The sequence below is a fragment of the Balaenoptera physalus genome, assembly GCF_965194825.1.
Source record: "Balaenoptera physalus genome assembly, chromosome: 5".
Classification (NCBI taxonomy): Eukaryota; Metazoa; Chordata; class Mammalia; order Artiodactyla; family Balaenopteridae; genus Balaenoptera; species Balaenoptera physalus.
The window spans coordinates 118,987,039-119,010,925 of record NC_138884.1 but is presented as its reverse complement, the minus strand read 5'-3'; the positions used below and the strand labels follow the sequence as shown (position 1 = coordinate 119,010,925).

The window sequence follows — 23,887 nt, the reverse complement described above, 5'->3', positions numbered from 1 at the left end:
TTTTTTTTAATAAAAAGAAAGCTGATGTAGTACTAGGAATATCGGGTACTACTAGTATTTTGGACTACTGAATACAAAGTGAAAGTATTAAGAAGAAGCGGCTAATAGAGAACAGGTCACTAAGAAGACCTGAAGTTATGAATCTTGCACAAGGAGAAACTGAAGCGCCACAGTCACTGTGGGAAAAGGACTGATCAGGTGCTTAGTGCAGCACTCCCTCCCTCTCTGGTTTTATTCCCAGTCCATTTCCTGCTTTACTGGCTTCCTTAAAGCCCTTAAATGGCTCCCTATGGCCAAAAGTCCATTGCTTATTTTGACTTAAAAAACAACAACAAAAAACAAACAAACAAAAACAAAACACCTTATAATAGAAAATTTCAAATGCTGTATTGAAAGTAGAGAGAATAGTACAGCAAACCTCATCAGCTACAATGATCATCATGAGAAATCTATTTCATCTATCCTCTACCCTGGGTTTTTTTGGAAACAATCCCAAACATCATTTCACTTGTAAATATTTCAGTATGCCTCTTTAAGGCTCTCTTTAAAAAAACAAAAACAAAAGCAAAAACAACAAAACACTAATGCCGTTATAGGTAAACAAACTTTATTTAATGACAACTATCTGGTCAGATCACCTTTCCCCAATTATCTTTTTTCCCCAGACTGCTTCTCAGATGCTGGTGTGTCCTTCTGATGGGCGACACTGCTTACAAGGACCTTCATAATCTGACCTCTGCCCTCCTTTTCAGGCTCAGTTTGTGAGTCTTTTTTTTTTTTTTTTTCCTTTCCCTAAATCCTGTGTTTCCAGACATAACTGCTTAACTTCTGTTCCCTTCACATGCAATATCTCCTCTTACCAGGCCTTTCCATATAATTTTTCAGCAGCCCCAAACCTCCTCTCGCCCCTACCCTCTTGCTTGCCCACCTGCCTCTCATGCTTCAGGTTCCAGCTTAGATGTCACTTCCTCCAAAAAACCTTTCTTGCTACAACTCCTGGACTCAGAAATGAATTTTCAAACATAGCACTCACTGCCCAGAGAGGTTACAAAACCTAATGTCCCCGTTGAAAGACAAATGCCGATTTATAACTTCCAGCTTGTTAGATAGAAACCAACCTTCCCCTCTGGGGTGCTTTGTGTCTGACATTTTCATGGTACGGTCACCATTCGTTACTTTGCCTTTTGACTATATATTCATGCATAATTATTATACAAACCTCTTATAAATGGTGTTCTAGAGGGGCAAATCAGACATCAGTGCAAAGATTTCAGTAGTAAGAAAATCCACAGAATTACTTAAACATTATATTTAATAATCATGAAGCTTTCAAATGTGAATTAGATATCTGGCAAATATCTGGGTGTGGTAGCGACAGGGACAAAAGAGCTAGTGGCAAAAGAAGACCCTAACTCTAAAAAAAGCTCAGAATCCTATTGTTACTGGAGCAGATAATTGCTTCATTTTATTCTAAAAGTGGCACCAACTCTAAAAACAAAAATGCACTCATCAAGGACATTAGTGTACTTCAACAGATAACTGGCTAAATAAACAGACTTTCTCTGCATAGATTTTCACCAAAGTGAAATCAGAAACCTATATTTGAAGATCAACTGTCAGAAAGTTTTCTTGGAAATGTTGGTTGGCCACTTTGGTAGCTTTCCTTATCTACAAAAATAAGGCCATGCATAATAACTAGGTAGATGAGAAAGTTTCTCTGGGGCTTTAACAAATCTAATTCACATTGTGAAGTCAATTGATTATTGTATTTTTGGTGATTCCACCAAAGACGGTTAAAGAAGGCAAACAAAAATCTCATTTCTCACAGAAAGAAAAGAAGTAGGGTAAGGTACCTTACTGATAAAGGGTGTACTAACCATCAGAGGGTCTAGGTATTTCCTCTTAGTGCTCAGAACACCACGAGATTGGTCCTATGGGTGAGAAATCGATTCTCTCAAAGGTTTAAAATTTTTTGGCATTTTAATTAGCTTGATGCAGGTAATTTATGGGTAACAGGTCCATATGCGTTTATTAAAACAATGAACAACAAAAGTTCACTCAATAACCATGGCCCCTAAAACATGCCCTTGCTAACACCAGAAAAAAAATAAATACAGGTCAACCGTGCATGGTAACATCTTAGAATCCTAAGATCTGGGTTCTAACCTTGACTCTACTACTTGATGAGAATTAAAGCAATCCCCTTGGTCCTCAGTTTCTTCTGCCTTACCTGTCTCACATTTTCAAATAGGGGACTATGTTAAATGATTGGCCATTGGCATATTACAATTTAAAAATGGTTAGCTTATGTCTCTATTTCTCAATGTCAGAAGTCATCCTGTCAGAACAGACCACATGAAAAGGGAAATAAATTCATGGAAGAATCACCCATTAGGTTCCATCCACTATTTGGGCATCTGTATGGAGTAAGAAGACTTTTGCGGGGGGCCTGATGCAGAAGCCCTTTCCTACCATGATTGAAGCCAATTAAATAAGATTTTAACAAAGAGCTTCTGACCTCAGGTTAATTAATTAGAGAAGAAATAAGACATTAAAACTGAAGAAAATAATTTCATAAGGTTGAAGTGAAAGGTCCTATCCCATCGAATAAGAGGTGGTTAATTAGATGCAAGGTAAATAGAAAGTTACTGAGTCCGCTCAGGGACCAACACCGAAGGATATAAAAGAATCAAGTATTATTCTTTATTATACCAACTGACCACTATGTGGATGCAGATTCAAAATTAGGAAATAATACAAATTAGTATAAACTATATTTTAAAAGGCCTTTTATGAGATATTAAAAACTAAGAAGTAAAAATATTCCAAGTAACTGGAAATTGTATATCTTGATTTGAAGAGTTAAACTACATATTCTACTAGCATTAATGTTTAAAGGCAGACAATTTACAGAGTCAAATAAGACTAGATTTCTCTGGTAATTAGGATTAGCAATCCTAGATTGATTTTTTTTTCTAGGTAGCAGGCTATTCCAGTTTTAACATCACACATCTCTCTCTCTCACACACACATCTCTCTCACACACACATCTCTCTCACACACACATGCACACACACACATACACACACACGCAGAGGAACAAATAACTTTGGAAAAGCAGCCGATCATGTGTTAGAACTTCATTAATTAAAATAACAAATTCCTACTGCAAACATTTTTGCAACAAATAAAGCAAGTGAACTCCATCAAAGTTCATTTGAATCATGTGAGGCATTATTTATGGCTTCTTGTGTTTTTGAAAATATGTTTGTTCAGTAAGCTTTTATGAATAATGGTTAATACAGTTTTCCATCAAATAACATAAAGATTCCTGATGAAAGATTGAGAATCTAAATTAAAGGGAGGTACAAACTATTAGCTATAAAATAAGCTACAAGGATATACTGTACTACAGAGGGACTATAGCCAATGTTTTATAATAACTATAAATGTTGTATAACCTTTAAAAATTGTGAATCACTATATTGCACAATTGTAACTTATATAATATTACTGTATACCAATTATCCTTCAATAATTAATTATTGAATAATTAATTAATTAATGGGAAAACTCTAGGTTCTTTATAAAACAAGTCAAACTTAAAAGCATTCCCTGGGAATTCCCTGGCGGTCCAGTGGTTAGGACTCCATGCTTCCAATGCAAGGGGCACGGATTCGATCCCTGGTTGGGGAAGTAAGATCCCACATGCCGTGCGGCGTGGCCAAAAAAAAAAAAAAAGCATTTTCCCAAAATCAATATTCTACACTCAGAAAGTTATTCAAGGTATAAGACTCAATATAAAACAATGCTAAATTCAGTGAATGAAGCACTATACATTGTGGTTTTAGGGAAAGTGAGAAATTTTAGAGTTAAATGGATTTGTCTCTTACCTTTTACAGAGAGTTAAAAGTTAACCTTAAGTCATTTGGCTGCTAATTCGGTAATAAAGAAATCTGTACGGTTATTGAATAAAATGGTGTCAGGAACTAGTGCTGCACCACGGACTAGTATGTTGAGCTCTTGAGACAACGCTGAGAGGCACTCCTCTAACCCCCTTCTTTCACTTGACTTTACAGTGGGTCCCTCCCTGGGATGCATCCCCACCTGACAGGACCAGACTCTACAAATTCAGGAAGAGAAACGGTTCCTAATCTCACAACTCTCTCAAGTCACCCCGGCACTGCTGTGCCACTAGCCCAGCCCAACGTGCAGCAACATATTCTCAATCCAGTCTGCTAATGTTCTGCTTTCCCTTCAAAAAATAAATTCAAGGGAAGTGAGAACTCTTAAAAGATCAGACTGGGATTCAATGCCATGCCTTTCTCCCCTTACCTATGCTCCTCCCACTTCTTTAGTCTAGCCTACGGTTTGTAGTTTGCAGCCTACACAGGGTATCTCCTCTGCTGGGTTAGAAGGTGCAAGGACAGTCCACGTCTGATTTGTGTCAATGTGGCCACCAGCCAAGGGCCTGGCATTCAGAGGCACTAGAATGGCTGTGAATGAACGTGTCAGTTCACACACTGAAAGACTCCAGCTCTATCTCACCCTTTTCCAAAATACCACCAGCACCTTTCTTTTTCTAAAGGAGTCAATAATGGATCTGCATAATTATAATTTCCATATGGGATACAAGACCCCAAAATTTCACCCAACTTAGAGTGCTTTACTTTGGGTGACTGCATTTTTAATTATAATATATCTTATATAAAGAGGGGGATAAAACATCAAGTATAAAAAATAGTAAAGCAAAAACCCATACATAGTTTCAGAATATTACTGATACCCTGGAAACACCCAAGCAACCTCCATGATTATATCCTCCTCCCCCTGCATAATCCTGATGTACTTTATCAATATATAAATAATTTTCAAAGTATGTAATGCTGAAAACCCTTGGAGACGTTTCTTAAAAGATGCTATGGGCTTCCCTGGTGGCGCAGTGGTTGAGAATCCGCCTGCCAATGCAGAGGACACGGGTTTGAACCCTGGTCTGGGAAGATCCCACATGCCGCGGAGCAACTAGGCCCGTGAGCCACAATTACTGAGCCTGCGCATCTGGAGCCTGTGCTCCGCAACAAGAGAGGCCGCAACAGTGAGAGGCCCGCGCACTGCAATGAAGAGTGGCCCCTGCTCGCCGCAACTAGAGAAAGCCCTTGCACAGAAACAAAGACCAAACACAGCCAAAAAATAAAAATCAATTTAAAAATTAAAAAAAAAAAAAAGATGCTATAATTTCTATAATTGCAGTTCTCAAAATGATAAAAAGAATAGATAAATCCCTGAAAAGTTCTCACCTATTTTTGGGTTTTCCTTCATTCCTACACAATTCTGCCCCCACCCCTTACTTAGGGAGTTGCCTGGAGGATGGAGGACGTGATTATACTTCCCCAGAGCTTATGATACCAGGCACTGGAGCTTCCCCAATATCAACATGTTAATATGTACAACCACCTTACAGGGTAGGTACCATTATCACCTCCATGTGAGGCATGAGGAAGTGAAACCCAGAAATCCAGCAAGTGGTCAAAGGTGGGATTTGAAGCCAGGCAATCTTAGCCACTCTGCTAGGTTTTCTGAGATCTTGGTCTATTTTAACAATCTGGAATGTGTTTTTTTTTTCTCCCCCTAAGAGCAATGGATTTCCTTCCCCATGAGTCCTTCTGGGGAGAGATTTCACCTTTTTCTCCTCCATGTTTCCTTCCCACAGTTACCATGCAGATAACAGTCTGTGTTTGCCCTGCGAGGTGACTTCCTTCCAGATATTAGCTGGCCCTACATTTTAACCCACAGCTACTAGCTCTGGGTCATCTGATGCCTTCGGTGCCTGTGTGAATGTTTATCTAGCTCCCCAGTGACTTACAAGAAGGGCATTTCCTGGAAATCTTGCAGATGGACATTTCACTGTGGTGAGATGTTTAGAGTGTCTGAATCACTCCTGTTGCCTAGTAACCTGTTTGTATTTGGCAGGAGGAAGGTGACTCAGGCACAGGTACAGTCAAACGCAGGACAGATATTTATTCGTTGCGAACTCCTTCCAGCACTAGACGATTGATTTCATGCTTAATCTTGCCACCGTTCTTTCCCATGTCACTGGGAGCAGAGGCTCCTTCAATTCTTTTCAAGTCAGGGAATTCAAAGGCCACTATGCTGTGCACAGAATCTACAGATCCCTTGTAGCTGAAATACAGGCTACATTATTTTTTCTATTGAGTTCTGAAGAAGAGCTTTAACACAAAAAGCAATTACAGGATTCTTACATATAAAAGTGAATTGGAATTATATGCTGTCATGGAAGTTACTTGCCATCCCTATAAGAATTAATTCTCTCATGAATTCACAGTTTATATATTCCTGAACAGTCCTGAGTCACTAATTCTGACCTCATAGTCAAAGAAGGAATTTTTTTCAGGCAACCAGAGGGTTGACTCATTTGGTGGGCCATATTTCAAGCCAGAAAAACTATTACACTTTTACATATACCTGTCTTTTTACCTGAAAGAATTGATACCACAATACAAGTAGCTTCAGAATTGAAGGGGTTCACCCTCAAACACCACTGTGAATATAAATAAATGTCGGGGCTTCCCTGGTGGCGCAGTGGTTAAAAATCGGCCTGCCAATGCAGGGGACACAGGTTCGAGACCCCGGTCCGGGAAGATCCCACATGCCACGGAGCAACTAAGCCCATGTGCCACAACTACTGAGCCTACGCTCTACAGCCCGCGAGCCACAACTACTGAGCCCCCGTGCCGCAACTACTGAAGCCCGCACGCCTAGAGCCCGTGCTCCGCAACAAGAGAAGCCACTGCAATGAGAAGTCTGTGCACCACAACGAAGAGTGGCCGCTGCTCACCACAACTAGAGAAAGCCCGTGCACAGCAACAAAGATCCAATGCAGCCAAAAATAAATAAATAAATTTATATTAAAAAAAAAAAAACTCTCCAATATCCAGCCGCCTTCTTGTTGCCTCCACTTATTAGATGTAAATGCTAAATCACAGTTAGAACTCTGAAGCACATTTTACAATAGAACACAGACTACGAGTCAAGATAGAATGTCAAAGGTCAATTAACTGCATGCTAAAAATATCTGTGTCGCTCACCACTAATACCAATATAGACAGAGAGAATATTAAAGTCTTTGCAAGCTGACTGGGTCAGGGTCCCTAAGACCACTCCCAGTTTGATGATTTACTAGGAGGACTCATAGGACCCAGTATACAGTTGTACTCGTGGCTATTTTTACAGCAGAGGGATACACAGCAAATCAGCAAAGGAAAAAGGTACGTGGGCTAAAGTCCAGAGGAGACCAGGAGCAAGCTTCCAAGAGTCCTTTCCCAGTGGAATCACACAGGTGGTGCTTAATTTCCCCAAGAAGTTGTGCCAACACCTGTGAAATATCGTCTCCCAGAGAAGCTCATTAGTGACTCTGGGGTTTTCATGAGGGCTGGTCACATAGGAACCTTCTGCTAGGCATGTACCTAAATTCTACACTCCCAGAATGCAAGCAGGCATTCAACAGAAACCATACTGTTTGCACGAACAGTCCAGGCACAGTGTGCCGTTCTTACCAGGAAATGGTGGGAACCCTCCTCCAATCTAAGTTACCAGGCACCACCAGTCAAGGGCCAACCTTGCAAGTGGGCGTTTCTAAGGAGCGCAGTCTCAGACCTGCTGTGTTAACTCATTTCTGTACACTGTTCTATTTCAATTAGCTACCATACAGGACCAAACTATAGGAGAAAGGTCTTACTCTTAGCAGGTCACCTAGGTACATCATGAGCCTAAGAAGCACTTTAACCCTGTATATTTTCAGTATTTAAAATGCAGCATTTTTAACGTGGACATTGTCTTAACTTACATAGAAGAAGAGCTAAGATGGCCTTTAGTGTCCTTTTTTTTTGCATAATAAAAAGAGCTGAATTCTAGTCTTGTTTACTTTTCTGGGCACTTTCTTTTAAAAAATGCCATTGAAAATTCTGAATGAATAGTATTCCTACACTGAAACTGTGAGAAACCATTTAACTTATCAGATTGGTGAAAAATCCAGACCCAAATGACAGCTAGTCTCACAAGTTTCTAGCAGGGGGTGAGAATAAGATAAATCCCTTCTGGGAGGCAATTTGACAAGACAGCTATCAAAATTATACACATCCTTTATGACTGGCAATTCTACTTTGCAAATTTATACACATATAATTGTGTACATGCAGAATAACCTACACACAAAGTTATTTATTGCGGCATTGTTTAAGAGCAAGGATTGGCTACAACCCAAATGTGCATCAATAGGTCACTATTTAAATTGTGGTACATCCATACAATGGACTACTCTGTGACTGTTGAGAGAAGAAAAAAAAGAATGAGGACGCTCTCTTTGTACCGATTTGTTAAACCCTCCTACGTATATCAGGAGAAAAAAATACATTGCTCAAAAGTATAGTTTGCTATCGTTTACTTTATGAAGGGGGCAAATATGAATTCATACTTGTGCACAGAGATACTCTGGAAGGCTGCATTAGGCACTGATAGCTGAGGCTGGGAGGGGGTGGTGGAGACAGAATTTGGGCAGAATCTGTGAACCTGAAAAAAATGAAGTAAAATGGTATCCTTGAAAAGTAATCCTTCTTTTCTAAGCCTAGGTCACATCACCCTGGCACCTGTTTTTTGCTTATTGTTTTAATAAGCTTCTCTATTTTGCAGTGATTAAACTAGAGCATTAAGATTGCTTTATCTTATTTCCCAAATCAGGTTCCAACTCTTTCCTTTTCATCTGTGCTTGTCTGCCATCTAGAAGGAGCTTTTCCCAGGACACCTGAGAGTGAATCAAGTTATCTGCGCCTCCCTTCTCCCATTTGTTTGCTGAGGATATTGGGGGCTTTTCTTATTTAGTTATTTATTTATGGCTGCGTTGGGTCTTTGTTGCTGCGCTCGGGCTTTTCTCTAGTTGCGGCGAGCGGGGGCTACTCCTCGTTGCGGTGCGCGGGCTTCTCACTGCGGTGGCTTCTCTTGTTGCGGAGCACGGGCTCTAGGTGCACGGGCTTAGGTGCTCTGCGGCATGTGCGATCTTCCCAGACCAGGGTTCAAACCCGTGTCCTCTGCATTGACAGGCGGATTCTCAACCACTGTGCCACCAGGGAAGCCCTATTTGGGGGCTTTTTAAAAGCTCCATGAAAGCAGGAATCTTGCTTTGTTCACTGCCTCATTCGCAACACTGAAATGAGAGCCTGGCCCACAGAAATTGTTCAGTAAGTATTTGTTGAATACATGAATTCTTTTCTTTACCCAGCTTCCATGGGACAGACACTATCAGACAAAGGGAGAGATATCACTGCGGTCAAATATTCAGAAATAGTTGTCATTCCTAGTATCGGCCCATATGGGCATTCTAATCCTAGCAACATTCTTAGAATTATTTTGAATTTTACAGAAGACAAACAAATACGCCTTTGGAATGCTGGGCTCAACAGTGACTCTTAAATATTCATAAAAATTTATTTTTAATTAACTTGGAATTACATGGCCCTGGGGTCCATCTTTGGGCTGAAGACTTTTTAGGCAAACACCACACTAACTAGTAATGATGAAGAAGAATGGCTATCATAAGAGTCAACTGAGCCCCGGTCCTAAGGTGCCCTAGCTATAGAGAAGAAAAAGAAAATCTTGTGCATTAAAAATGCAACTCCTATTTTTATTTTCAAGAGTAAAATTATCCTAGGAATTAAATTCAAATTAGTTTAGACAGTGAATTGAGTTGCACAATGTGAATCATGAACGTGAAAACTTCCTTCCTCCTCAGTGGGCAGAGAATGGGTATAACTACCACATCTCTTTGACCTTAGTTTAAAAACTGCAGAAACAGAATAACTTTGCTAGTAATCATTTCAGTAATGTTGTTGAACAGGTGCACAGCTGACCAATGTTTCTTTGAAGATTTTTAGTGCCACTAATTTTTCTTAATGCATAGTTGAGGCAGTTACTGCGTGCCGTATTTTGACAGTCATGCAAAGAGGTTAGGAAGTTTTGGTGTCACCTCTATTTCTCTTGCTGTCATTTAAGACAACAATCCAACAAGTAGGGAAACATCCACTCACCTGAAACAGCTTGAAATCTAAGACTCTTCTGAGGATAAAATAGAAATTCTCAGAGTTAAGGCATTTTCGAAATGTCTTAACTAGAAAAGAGAAGATAGCCGAGAAGTTGCAGGACAACTGGTAGGCAACCAACCTTCAGCGGAGGCAAATCACACTTATGATCTAGCACCAGGAGGCACCCAACCTACTGTTTGCAGATGGCAGCACAGCAAATCCCACCGTGGTCCCTGGTCCTCGCAGCAGTGAACACATTCAGTCTTGTAGCAGATCCTTTCTGCGAAGAGTGGGAGGGACAGAGGATGATAGCTCTAAAAGGCAGAGAAAGTGAGAGGTTAGATAAGAATGATGCTTTGTTATGTTTTGCTGGTTTTCTGGGGGTGAGGGTGAAATGATGAGTTCTACGATACTGCCCTCCCTGGAAGAGTCAGGGGAGAACACTGGCTCTAACAGGTACCAGAATTTCAGGGGGAGAAAAGCAACTTGGCCATGCATTCCACCAACATTAATTTAATACCTGACACACCTGTTCAGAGGTGGAGCAAGGAAGGTAGGTGGATTCCCGTCACGGTGCTCACAAGCAGATAAAAGAAGCCTGTGATCAATGCCACTGAGAGAAGTCAGTCAGAATCAGAGCGAGGCTGGCGTGGCTGATTCACAGCAAGTGGTTAGGGAGTGAGGGGATGCTATTTGAGTTAAGACTTAATAATAATGGGGGGTGGGACATGGAAGAAGAGCATTCCAGGTCAAAGAAGCAGCTGGTTCAAAGGCCCTGAGGCAGGAATGAGCCAGGCAGGTTTAGAGAATGGAAAGGCAATGGAGCATTGAAACTCAGGAATAGAGAAGTGCAGCGGAGGCCAGAGGCCAGACGCCAGGTCACCGAGGGCTTTGCAGAGCAGGTGAGGAACTGCCACTACACAGGCAAACTCAGTGTCACCGAAACCCAGGCTGTTGTGAGGTGCATAATCTGTCAGGTTCAAACAAAATGGTGGAGGATTCCCTTCGAAATACACACAACTGCTGTGATATTTTAATGGGTTTTTAAATAGACTTTATTTTTTAGAGGAGTTTTAGATTCACAGTGAAATCGAGCAGAAAGTGCAGAGATTTCCCATACTTCCCCACACATGCATAGCCTCCTCCATTATCAACGTCCCCCACGGAGTGGGTGGTACATATGTTACCGTCAATGAACCTACATAGACTCATCATAATCACCCAGAGTCCACAGTTTACAGCAAGGTTCACCCTTGCTGGCATACATTCTATGGCTTTGGACACGTGTATAATGACATGTATCTACTATTAAAGTATCAGAGTAGTTTCGCTGCCCTAAAAATCCGCTATGCTCCACCTATTCATCTCTCCCTCCCCTCTTTCAATGGATTTTAAGTAGCTGAAATTTGACTGGTGGGTGGAAGTAAAATGTATACCATTTCCCAGAGGTTTACAATTCATAAACCACCATATGAATATCCTAAGAGTATAGACTGAGATACACACACAGACACACAAAGACACACACACGATATTTGGTAGTTGACGTATATATACCTTTTAAATGCTTAGCAAATTTCATTAAAATCTATGTTTAACAATTACAGGGCATATACATACATAGCCGCAACCAGAAACCGATTTTCAACTGAGATCCCACTTTCACCAAAAATACTCAACTGTTGGAAGAGACTCAAGAACGAATGTGTCACTCCTAGTTATATACCCAAGAAAAATGAAAGCCCTAGTCCACACAAAAACTAGTGCACAAATGTTCATTCTGCATTATTCATAACAGCCAAAAAATGGAAACAATCCAAACGTCCATCAGCTGATGAATGGATGAACAAAATGTGGTGTATCCATATAATAAAATATTATTTGGCAATAAAAAGGAATGAAAGAGTGATATATGCTAGAACATGGATGAACCTTGACAACATTAAACTAAATAAAAGAAGCCAGTTACAAAAGATCACATATCGCATGATTCCATTTATTTGAAATGTGCAGAAGAGGCAAATCCATACCTCTGAGAGAAGTAGGTATGGAGAAAGTAGATGAGCATTGCCAGGGGCTGGAGGCAGAAGAGAATTGGTAGTGAATATCAATGTGTATGGGGTTTCTGGGGCTTCCCTGTGGCGCAGTGTTAAGAATCCACCTGCCAATGCAGGGGACATGGGTTTGAGCCCTGTTCTGGGACGATCCCACATGCCGCGGAGCAACTAAGCCCATGTGCCACAACTACTGAGCCTGCGCTCTAGAGCCCACGGGCCACAACTACTGAGCCTGCGAGCCACAACTACTGAAGCCCACACACCTAGAGCCCGTGCTCCGCAACAAGAGAAGCCACCACAATGAGAAGCCCGGGCACCGCAAAGAAGAGTAGCCCCCGCTCACCGCAACTAGAGAAAGCCCACGTGCAGCAACAAAGACCCAATGCAGCCAAAAAATAAATAAATTTTAAAAAAATGTGTGTGGGGTTTCTTTTGGGGATAATGTAAATGTTCTAAAATTAGATAGTGTGATGGTGCACAGCTCTGTGAATACACTAAAAATCACTGAATTGTACTCTTTAAAAGAGTGAATTTTATGGTATGAATTACATCTCAATAAAGTTGTTATAAAAATTAAAGAACAAGGGAATTCCCTGGCAGTCCAGTGGTTAGGACTCGGTGTTTTCATTGCCAGGGCCCAGGTTCGATCGCTAGCTGGGGAACTAACATCCTGCAAGCCGCTCAGCGTGGCCAAAAATTAAAATTAAAAAATGTAAGTATATCTGAAATGCCGGGTAGAGATGAATAAACTTCAACTGGTCAACAATGCTACGTTCCAATAAGGCCCATAATAGGAAGCAACTTAGTTTACATTGCAGATACCATACAATACTCTCAGTGGGCCACGTTCACTCCTTTGAAAAGACCTCCCCACCCTCAGAGAATGTCTTTCTCATTTCACTTGGGACCTCGTTCCAGCCATTACCTCTCTCTCGACTTCACCCACCACTGCCACTAACCTGACCCTACTTCCAGCCACCACACTGTTTCCCCTGGATTGCCTTAATCTTCTCCTGCTCCTGATTTTCCACAGGAAAATCTGATCTTTCTAAAAATATACTCTCATTTGAAACCCTTCAGAGGTTCCCCATATTTAAGCCATTTCTGGAACACTGAGGTACTATTAGAAGAAATTAATGTATATTCATATTCAATCAGGTAGTACATGTGCCTCTTAATATTAAAGGTGCCTAAAAATATGGCCTCGAAGTATCCCCAAACCATGCCTGTCCCTGCCTGTAGGGACACTGGTTGCACCGTTAACACCCACCAATAATCTCATGGGCTAATCTTTGCATCCTCCAACTTGAGCTACTCTCTCAAAAAGATCAATTCAATTGCCTATTTATAAGGTCAAGAGTTAAGTTAGCTTAGATAAATACCTGATAAGGTAAGAACTGGGCTAACAAAGAGATTTCTCAAGAAGACACACATCCCGAAGGTCCAATGCTTTTCATGTACCTACACACCGCGGTATGTAGAAACAAGCCCAGAGAGTCAAGTTGGGAGAAGCTGAAACTTAAGGTAGCTCATAAAACACGGCAACAGTTTATTTCTTAGGTAGCAGGGGTAAGTCAAATTAAAGAAGAGCAGATAGTGGTTCCTGGGCCATAACTTAAGTCTGTGGACATTTATAATTGTTTATAACATGGTATTAATGATACTGATAACATCGTCAGCTTATAGTTTTTTTCATCTAGTCAAACTTAAAATGTGTGCTCTTGTTGAAAAGGAGATGGGTAAAGGGGGTGGATGTTAGGCTGCAAATTCATGCTGACTACTCCAAACACTCTGTACACATCCTGAAGTAGTTAAGAGAAGACCCATTTAAAAGAGTGTCACGGACGTTCATTCATTTTAATTTGAAGTATATATACCATGCATCACTTCATAAAGGAATAAAGTAAATGATACAACTTACAAAGTAAAATACTCCTGTAAAAGGAGTAACGTAGGATCAGAAAGCCAGGTAAATAGAGACCAGGGGTTCTTGATCACAAGATGCAGTGGGAGGAGTGCGGGTGTGTTTCCTGTGACTGAATATCGTCTCACCCACTCCCAGTAAAAGGAATCGCCACACTCAGCACCTCTGGGACTCCAGACATGATACATAACATCCCTGTGCCTCAGTTTCCTCATCTATAAATAGGGATAACAACAGCACTAACTTCATAGGGTCCTTAAGAGGGGTGAAGGAGTTAATATTTATAAAGACCTTAGAAACAGCACCTGGCATATAGTATGCATTATCCATATTTGTTAACTAACTAAAATAGAAAGGAAAGAACAGGGGGAATTGGGTGTACTGGTTAAGTCTTAAAACATGACAAAAACTGGGATACATATTTGGCTCTCAGTTCCTTTGCAGCTAGAGCAAAAAAGAGAAAAGACAAAATTTTCCAAACTCAGAGTGTGAGTATCTCCATATCTGCATGTATTGGGAGGATGTGGAATGGGGAACCATGTTTTGTTCCCCAGGGGCAAAAAAGCTCTTCTTGACACTTAGCTCTAACATGCTCACTGCAGGTCTGTACACAAGAGGCAATGAGCGATAGCACAGACCAGGGAGACCATGTCACATGATAGTTTTTCATCATGACCCTCAATAAATTCCGAAGCATAGCTCTCTAGAGTTTCTTCAGTAGGAAGCCAAGGCAATGTAATACAAATAAGCAGCTCTGATGGTCTGGCTCATTTCAGGGACACAACTGCACCAGAAATCCATCCTTTACTTCCATATCCCTCAGCCATGCATCTGATAAGGGCTGAAGAGAAGACAGTTCCAGATTTGTGGAACAAATTCTCTACCATCAGGAGATGGCCAAGATACAGCTACATAAAAACACTAAGTAACCTGATGCATTGAAAGTGACTTTCCACAGAAGCCTCTGTTTTTAAGTCTAATGGACTTGAGAGTCACCATCTGGCCAAAGAACAGCCATAATTATCTCAGGGGATTGAACAGCTCAAAGAATATTCCTATTTGTCATAGTCATCTCAGGCTCTACCTAGCAGTTAAACGTGGAGCATTTCCAAATTACAAAAGCCATTGTGCTTGAGGCACATTTTATTGTAAGTTGGAAAATAGATTAATTTTTATTTTAAAGACTAGTTATTAGAGAGCAAACCTTAGCTAGCAAAGGTCCTTTGTTCCTTCAGATATTCCCCTGCTGTACATGGAAGACATGACACAGCTGAACTCCCACGCTATTCCACAAACCCTGTGAATTAGCTAATGTTCCAGTGATTTGTCAGCTTTTTTCATTCCATCAGGCAAAGTGTGTTGTTCTTAGGACTGATTATTTAAGAATGTTTCTTCAGATTGAAATAAGTGTTCCATCTTAAAGTTGTTAATCAACTATAGCAATGTATTTCCATTTTAATTCTTGGGGGTGTATTACTAAAGCCACCCAAAGAAAGCAGAAATAGATTAATTCACTTGCAGTTTACAGGCACTAAACATAGCACTTGGCAAGGAAGAAGAGGAGAGGATGGCATGTATAATAAATCCCCATACATCTTTGGACAAACATCACTACCTTGAAAAGAAGCCTTTTCTTGACTCTTCCAGATTGGATTAGGGTCCCCTTTACCTGCTTCCACATCGCCCTATACTTTTTCTCCACCATAACTGTTTGCTAATTGTAACTATCTAGTCAACTACTGGTAAAGATTTACTGGCTCTTTTCTGTCAAACTGTAAACCCCATGAGGGAAGGGACCACACCTGTCAGGTTTATCTGCTGTGTTCCTGGCACATAGTTGATATTATTTGTTCACTGAGTGACCCCTGCTTTATAAGATACCAGCTGTGTTCCTAAAGAGTCCCATGTAAGCCCCTTGCGAGTAAGACAATGAAGTCCTTGAAGTAATCTTATAAAGGGGGGAGGAAGGGAGGAAAGCATTACATATCATGAAACCCACAAGTTTGATGCCTTGAAGATTTTCAGAAGCAGAGTCCTTCGATGTACACATGGCAGGTATGAGTGAGAGAGGGAGGGAGAAATGGGGGGAGGGAGGACAGACTAATTTAGACGGTTCCTTTAAGAGTAAAACTGTATGATGAGAACTCAAATAGTGTTTTCTAATTATAGACTCAAATTTGAAATGTCTTGAAAGGTCACTCTGTACTTCTCTCTGCCTAATACAAGCAGCATTCAAACATCCCAGAAATAGGAGTCCTTTTTTTTTTTTTTAAACCCAGAGAGAAAAAGTTGAACAGATTAAAAAGCCCAGTGTCTCTCAGCCTCTACAGTTTTTCTGTTAGGTCTTCCATTAAGAGACAATCGTCAATCTAGTTCTTTCCTTCAGGACACAAAGTTGTTGTTACATTCGAATTCCTCAACTCTTTAGAGTAAAAGTCACAGAAATAGTACCACATAGTATCATAACAGTGAAACTTCACTAATTCCTTAATTTTAAGAAATGCTTTCAGACGTACTGCAACCAAAGAAAACAATATTTTTATACTTTAACACTGAAAGTGAGAAGGTTTTAAACTTACTGGTGAGCAAAGAAACCCAAATCAAAATATTTGTGTTAAAAAAAAACACAAAAATATCAAGCTGCTCTCCAGGACTACTGTAAAATACATTTCTTATATTTTACAAACACCCTAAGAATGTGAACAAGATTTAACTCTGAGCCTCTGACATTATTAATAACAGTGAAAAACTGGAAATAACTAAGTATCCAACAACAGGGCGTTGCTTAAATAAGTTGTGATGGATGAATGCAACAGAATACTGAAATACTTCTCTACCATGTTGAGTGGGGAGTGACAACAGGTTCATGATATATCCATGAGTGCAAAATAGTGATATACGTATGACCCTATTTATCTTGTTTTTTAAAAGTTGTACATGGGAATTCCCTGGCAGTCCAGTGGTTAGGATTCTGCACTTCCATTGCAGGGGGCATGGGTTTGATCCCTGGTCGGGGAACTAAGATGCCACATGCTGGGCAGTAATGCAAAGAAAAAAAAAAAAGTGGCACACATAAATGTAAATGCTGGAAAGATGACGCAAATTTTTAACAGGTGATAGATTATAGATGACTTAAGTTTTCCCTTTGCGTATCAAGGTTCAAAATTTTCTAAAATAAACATGAGTTGTTACTATAATTTAAAAGTTAAAGAGAAAAGGTGAGTCTTAAACTCCTAAAATAAATTTCCAAATATCAGCTATTATATTAACAGTCTCTTAAAGAAGTTTAGTATTATGATAAGCATAGAGTCTGTTTAATATCACGTACTAAGGATAAAAATAATAAACCTCATTTTTCCTTTTGGTAACTACGTGTGGGGTAGGCAAATAAAAACATTCTGTCTCGGAAACTTAAAAAGTTTTCTTTTTAGCAAGATGCCATTTGTGGTAACATGCTACCAGGTAGCAAAGAGATCAGCCCCTCTAGTTAAATATAGCATAATTATATAGTTCATAAAATTAAAGTAAAATGTACATATTTGCTGTGATTACTACTCTTGCTCAAATAAAATGCTGTCTTTGAACATAAAAATGAAACTAGAAGTAAAAATGAAACCAGACATGGATAAATATGAATTAAGACAGAAACAAATTGCGAGGTGGGGGCGGTGGAGGGGGTATTATTAGAAGGAGGCTGCCAGACAGAGAGAATTCACCTCTGGTCAGGGAGAAAGGACGTTTGTGGGGAGGCAGAGTAACTCCTCAGGATATAGAAGCATTATAATCAAAACCGCAGGGATTCTGTAGTATCGGTACCTGAGTAGATTAACAGACTGAGCAGACTAGCTACACCTGAGTAATTCAGCCAGCACTAACTTGCGCTAGCTCTCCAGCTCTTGCTTGGGAAGTCTCCTTTAGATTCCCAAGTTTCTTGGTTCTGTAATCCATTTCCTCTAGTTCTTATTTTTCTCTCTCTTCATCTTTTGTTGTCCTTGCTCTTAACGTTTCTAAGAGATTGATTACTCCAGCCTCCTCACTAGTTATCAGCAGTTTGCTTCTCTTGTTTTAGAAAATGAATAATTTGTACTTACTTTAACTCTTATAAAGTTTACCTGGTCTACCTGTGTATCATGACCCATCACAGACAGCCTCACCCAACAGGTTTCCAACATTCCTTCTAAGCAATATCAAAGCAAAATACATACTGGAACATTTACATAATCCTCTATTTCACAAAGCAACGTCTTTCAAGATCTTCTTTTTAAGTCTTGGAGGAAGGATAATGTTCAGAGAACAAAATGTTGAGTCAAGAAAGTAAACTCTCAGGACCACAAAGAGTTATTTGGTGTCCAAATAAAAGAACAATTAAAATACCAGGAATAACTGGAAAGGGGGAAGAAGAAGGAAGTGAAATGAGGGGCACACTAGCAGAAGGTTTTGCAACTGAACCTTGAGCAAAATAAAGGAAAATGAAGCAACGCATCCAAAGCCCAGGGATGATGAACATATTTTGAGGGCAGGGGCCAGTGGTGAGACTCAAGATGTAAACCAGAGCTCCTGCTGGTAGAAACCAGGCTCTAACGGGCTGTCATAAAAATGATGGTGATGCTGACCAAGTAAATAAATCAGCTGTGTACTTTTACGTTGAGTTTCTAAGTCATGCATGGTCAGAGGCTATATCTCAGAGTACACGAAGGAAAAGTCTGAGTAAACATTATGAATGTCATTATTAATGACCATCCCACCCTCTCTCTTGCTATTGAAATCAACCCATGGGCTTTGAATACTTTGGACATCACCTTGATTTCAGAGAAGAGAAGGATGAGGTTTAGCACATCGAGAAAGAAACTCTGAGGTCCTCCCTAACCTCCCTGAAGTGTCTAAAGCTTGCTATAGAGAAAAGTAGAGAATAATTCCTATTCACCCCTACAGAAAGGTTTACAGACAGTAAATAATCCCAATGGTGGATCACATTTCTAAACAAACAAACAAAAATATGTCAAGGAAACGCAAGCGTGCGTATTCTCCCCACCGAGAATACACACATTCATTTTTCACTCTTTCATGGTACTTTAAACTGTAATAATGTATTAGGTGGTGAGTCACTCTCTAATTGAGAGCAGTGGGAAATATGATGAAAACAAGAAAGTAAAGAGGCTTCCTGAGGGACAGAGCATGAGCAAAGAATACTCTATTACAGTCAGGAGGCCTGGTTTTAACCTGGATTCTGATATTGCTAAGTGTGATCTTTAAAAGTCACTTTAACAGATCCAGCATACAGAAAATCAAGTTGAACTCAACAACACAATCAATCCACTGGATCTAATTGACATCTCTAGACTACTTCTTGTAACAGCAGAATACACATTCTTCTCAAACTCACATGAACATTCACCAAGAGAGACCACATTCTGGGCCATAAAGCACACCTTAATAAATTTAAAAGAATAGAAATTATACAATGTCTCCTTTCAGATCAAAATGGAATTAAACTAGAAATCAATAATGAAAGATAGCTGGAAAATCCCAAAATACTTGGACATTAAATAACACATTTCTAATTAACACATGAGCCAATAAAGAGATTCCAAGGGAAATTTTTAAAATATTTTGAACTAAATAAAAATGAAAATATAACTTATCAGAATTTATGGATGCAGGGACTTCCCTGGCGGTCCAGTGGTTAAGACTCCGTGCTTCCAATGCAGGGGGCGAGGGTTCGACCCCTGATCAGGGAACTAAGATCCCACATGCCACGTGGCGTGGCCAAATTAAAAAAAAAATTATTTTGGACTTCCCTGGTAGTCCAGTGGTTAAGACTCTGTGCTTCCACTGCAGGGTACAGGTTCAATCCCTGGTCAGGGAAGTTCCACATGCCACGTGGTATGGCAAAAAAAAAAAAAAAAAAATTATGGATGCAGCAAAAGCAGAAGGAAATTTATAGCAATAAATGCACATTTTAGAAAAGAAGATCTAAAATCAATAATCTAAGCTTATACCTTAGGAAACTAGAAAAAGAAGAGCAAATTAAACCCAAAGTAAATAGAAGAAAAGAAATAATACAAAATTAGAGCATAAATCAATGGAATTGAAAACAGGAAATCAAGAGAAAATTAATGAAACCAAAACCTTGTTATTTGAAAAGATCAATAAAATCAACAGGTCTCTAGGCAGGCTAACTAAGAAAAAAAAAGAACACAAACTTCTAATATCAGAAATAAAAGAGAGGACTGTAGACCCCACAAACATTAAAAGGATAATAAAGGAATACTATGAATGTATCTATGCCCATAAATTTAATAACCTGGGTGAAATGGACCAATTGCTTCAAAGATGCAATGTGCCAAAACTCACAAGAAACAAGCCATCTGCATAAGCCTATATCTATTAAATAAATTGAATGAATAATTAATAACCTTGGGAAATCCCTGGCAGTCCAGTGGTTAGGCATAGCCAAAAAAAAAAAAAAATTAATAACCTTATAAAATACAAAGCACCAGGCCCAGATGGGTTTACCAGTGAATTCTACCAAGTATTTAAGGAAGAAATCATACCAATCTCTTTCAGAAGATAGAAGCAGAGGGAATACTTCCTAATTCATTCTATGAGGCCAGCATTACCCTAATACCAAAACCAGACAAAAACAATACTAGAAAACTGTAGACCACTATCTCTCATGAACACAGATGCAAAATCCTCAACAAAATATCAAAAATTGAATCCAACTATGTAAAAAGAGAATTATACACCATGACTAAATGAGATCTATAAAAGGTATGCAAGGCTAATTAAACATCTGAAAATGAATTAATGTAATCCATCACATCAACAGGCTAAAGAAGAAAAATCACATGATCATACCAATAGATGTAGAAAAAGCATTTGACAAAATCCAGCACCCATTCAACATAAAAACTTTCAGTCAACCAGGGAGAGACAGGAACTTTCTCAACTTGATAAAGAACATCTACAAAAAGCCTACAGCTAATATCATATTGTACTAAATGCTGAAAGCTTGAAGCTTCACCACTAAGATCAGGAACAAGGTAAGGATGTGTCCTCTCACCACTGCTTTTTAACATCAAACTGGAAATCCAAGCTCATACCATTAGATAAGAAAAGGAAATAAAAAATAGAGAGATTGGGAAGGAAGAAATAAAACTATCTTTGTTTCACAGACAACATGATCATCTATGTAGAAAATCTGAAAGAAATAACCAAAAAAACTCCTAGAACTAATAAGCAATGATAGCAAGGTTGCAGGATACAAGGTTAACATACAAAAGTCAACCACTTTCCTATATACCAGCAATGAACAACTGGAATTTGAAATTTAAAACACAATACTATTTACATTAGCAGCTCTCCCCCCCAAATTGAAATACTTAGGTATAAATCTAACAAAATATGTATAAGATCTACATGAGGAAAACTACAAGACTGATTAAAGATATCAAAGAAAAACTAAATAAATGGAGAGCTATTCCATGTTCATGAATAGGAAGAGTCAATGTTGTTAAGATGTCAGTTCTTCCCAAATTGAAGCACAGATTCAATGCAATCCCAATCAAAATCCCAGCAAGTTATTTTGCAGATATTGACAAACTGATTCTAAAGTTTATATGGAGGGCTTCCTTGGTGGCACAGTGGTTAAGAATCCACCTGCCAATGCAGGGGACATGGGTTCAATCCCTGGTCCGGGAAGATCCCACATGCCACAGAGCAACTAAGCCCTTGCGCCACAACTACTGAGCCTGCGCTCTAGAGCCCGCGAGCCACAACTACTAAGCCCAAGTGCTGCAACTACTGGAGCCCGTGCACCTAGAGCCCGTATTCCGCAACAAGAGAAGCCACTGCAATGAGAAACCCACACACCACAAAGAGTAGCCCCCACTCACCGCAGCTAGAGAAAAAGCCCGCACCCAGCAACAAAGACCCAACTCAGCCAATAAATAAATAAATAATGAATAAAGTTTATATGGAGAGACAGAAGACCCAGAATAGCCAACTCAATTTTGAAGGAGAATAACACTACCTGACTTCAAGACAATTTAAAGCTAGAGTAATCAAGATAGTCTCATATTGGTGAAAGAACAGACAAAGAAGTCAATGAAATAGAATAGAGACCCCAGAAATAGACCCACATAAATAAAGTCAACTGATCTTTGACAAAGGAGCAAAGACAATACCTTGGAGCAAAGATAGTCTTTTCAATAAATGGTACTGGAACAGCTGGTCATTCATACGCAAAAAAATGAATCTAGACACAGATCTTACACCCTTCACAAAAGTTAACTCAAAATGGATCACAGGCCTAAATGTAAAGCACAAAACTAACTCTTAGAAGATAACACAGGAGAAAACCAATTGACCTTGGATATGGAGATTACTTTTCCGATACAACAGCAAAAATCACAATCCTTGAAAGAAATAACTGATAAGCTGGACTTTACTAAAATTAAAACCTGTGCTCTGTGAAAGGCAATGTCAAGAGAATGAGAAGACAAGCAACAGACTGGGAGAAAATGTTTGCAAAAGAACATATGATAAAGGACTGTTCTCCAAAATATACCGAAAACTCTTAAAACTCAACAATAAGAAAACAAACAACCCAATAAATAAATGGGTCAAAGACTTGAACATACCTCATCAAAGAAGATACAGAGATGGCAAATAAGCATATGAAAAGATGCTTCACATCACATGTCACACAGGAAATGCAAATTAAAACAGCAATGAGATACCACTACACCTACCAGAATGCCCAAAATCTGGAACACTGACAAAACCAAATGATGGTGAGTATGTAGAGCAACAAGAACACTCATTAACTGATGGTCGAAATGCAAAATGGTACAACCACTTTGGAAGACAGTCTGATGGTTTCTTACAAAACTAAATACACTTTTACTGTACAGTTTAGCAATCGTGTTCCTTGCTATTTACCCAAAGGAGTTAAAAATTTATGTCCACACAAAAACCTGCACACATACAAATATTTATAGCAAGGTTATTCAGAATTGCCAAAAATTGGAAGCAAACAAGATGTCCTTCAATGGGAGAATGGATAAACTGTGATACATCATACAATGGAATATTATTCAGTGACAAAAAGTAATGAGCTATCTCAAGCTACAAAAAGACATGGAAGAACTTTAAGTGCAAATTGCTAAGTAAAAGAGCCCATCTGAAAAGGCTACATACTATATGATTCCAACTATATGGCATTCTGGAAAAGGCAAAACTACAGAGACAATAAAAAGATCAGTGGTTGCCAGGGGATTTTTAGGGTGGTGAAACTATTCTATATGATACTGTAAATGATGGTTATGCTCAGCTCAGTGCTCTTTGGTGACCTAAATGGGTGCGACTTGCGGGGGAGAGGTCCAGGAAGGAGGGGATATATGTATACATATAGCTGATTCACTTTGTTGTACAGCAGAAACTAACACAACATTATAAAGCAACTATACCCCAATTAAAAAAAAAACCCTATAGAATGTACAACAAGAGTGAACTATGGACTTTAGTTAATAATAGTGTATCATGCTGTATAAAAAAAATAAAATAAAATTCAAAAAAAATAATAGTGTATCAACACTGGTTCATCAATTGTAATAAATGTACCCCATTAATGCAAGATGTTAATGATAGGGGAAACTGGGGGAGGAGGGGACATATATGAGAACTCAGTACTTTTCTGCTCAATTTTTCTGTAAACCTAAAACTGCTCCAAAATATACAGCTTATTAATTTCCAAAAAAGTACTTCTCAGAATTAGCTATAAACTCATTCATTTTAAAGATATTTTTAAG

The 23,887-nt window shown here is 39.3% G+C and overlaps 1 protein-coding gene across 11 annotated transcripts in view; it reads right to left on the bottom strand.

The window, feature by feature from the left end:
- SGMS2 (sphingomyelin synthase 2) overlaps positions 1–23,887 on the bottom strand; it is a 99,595-nt gene that overhangs the window by 53,763 nt on the left and 21,945 nt on the right. For 6 of the 11 annotated variants that reach the window (XR_014263921.1, XR_014263922.1, XM_082462925.1 and 3 more), the window contains exon 2: positions 10,286–10,405. The exons of 3 other annotated variants lie outside the window; for them this stretch is intronic. The gene's annotated coding sequence lies outside the window, so the exon portion shown is untranslated. Of the gene's footprint in view, positions 1–10,097; positions 10,206–10,230; positions 10,406–23,887 lie in introns of those variants that run through there. 2 more of the 11 variants (XM_082462926.1, XM_082462929.1) reach the window with 2 other exon arrangements.